The sequence below is a fragment of the Plasmopara halstedii genome (assembly GCF_900000015.1).
Source record: "Plasmopara halstedii genome assembly, contig: Scaffold_322, whole genome shotgun sequence".
Classification (NCBI taxonomy): domain Eukaryota; phylum Oomycota; class Peronosporomycetes; order Peronosporales; family Peronosporaceae; genus Plasmopara; species Plasmopara halstedii.
The window spans coordinates 681050-682310 of NW_020187243.1; positions in this window are offsets into that span (position 1 = coordinate 681050).

A 1261-nucleotide genomic window follows, 5' to 3' on the forward strand; every position below is an offset into this window, starting at 1 on the left:
AAATGAGAGCGACGAAGAAGTTTCAAATTGAAGGCAATTTAATACATGTTTTGATAATTACAATCATTGAATCAAGATGAGTATCTCCGTTGTAGAAGTTTGCGCTAATAAAAGCAAAACTTGTGTGCATTAAGGTTGCGACTGGAGTCGCCTCAGATCAATGGATGGGATTTGAGAACAGAATGTAAGATTGCAGCTAATGGAATTTAGATAATCTTTGACCAAAATAAGAGCTCGACTTTACGAATACGATCTTGTCGTATACATTACGCAAGAAACCTTTTTGAATGTTATATGCTGTTTACCATGAAAAAAGTTAAAGGTGCGACATTTCGTCGTACTGTGCATGCGATTGCGGATCCTATGAGTGTACGTATCTGGGCGAGGTGTTTAATTTCCCTATAGTAGCTTTTGATGTATATGCATATAAAATGACCTTCAATCTCATCTTTGGCGATCAAAGCAAACAATTCAAGATCACAGCGACATTGCAAGCAAATCTGTAAATGTCTACGCAAAAGTGCATTTTCCACCACGGTAAGCTCACTGGGTTTATAACTAGGCCCATAAGGCCTACTTATAAGGTAGGCCCACCTTTCCGCCAGCTTCGTGCATTCTTAACTTGACAAGAATATACTTCATTGTAAAAAGCATATTTTCGTTAAACAAGATGGTACTTCCCTACCGCTTTAACTGGCAAGATTCAAAGCAATCATACATTCATGACCTGTAGAATGTGCTTAGAACGACACTGATTATTGTAAAGGTTGAAGCGGCACAGCAGACATCCCGATAGCGCCAGAATCAGGGCAAGCTTAAGGCTATTTTTCATCCTGTCAAAGTCTGTTTACCCTTCCATCATGAATTATGACATTATATTTAAGAAAATTCGGGAAGGCCGTGTCAAGTCACCATAAGCTTTAATAGACTCGTACCAGCAGATAGCCAGTCCCTTGATCCTTTTTGGGACAGAGGTACTGGTCAGTCTACAATGCCATTTTTGTTTGCAGTATGTGATCTAAGATCAGATTTTTTGACAAAGTAACGCAGAAAAAAGATATTGTTGGCGCTTAATACCCAGTTGTGTAAATTGGTAAACACTTTATCGGTTCGTATATAGCAGCGGGGCTGCCGTAGCAAAACGCTTGAGGAAGCGTACTTTAGGTCACCGACCATTCGTTTCTTACAAGAACCAAGTATGAATTAGCGGATCGCAATCCGCTTACTCCAAGAGTAATTATTGCCTTCCCAAGGCTAATCG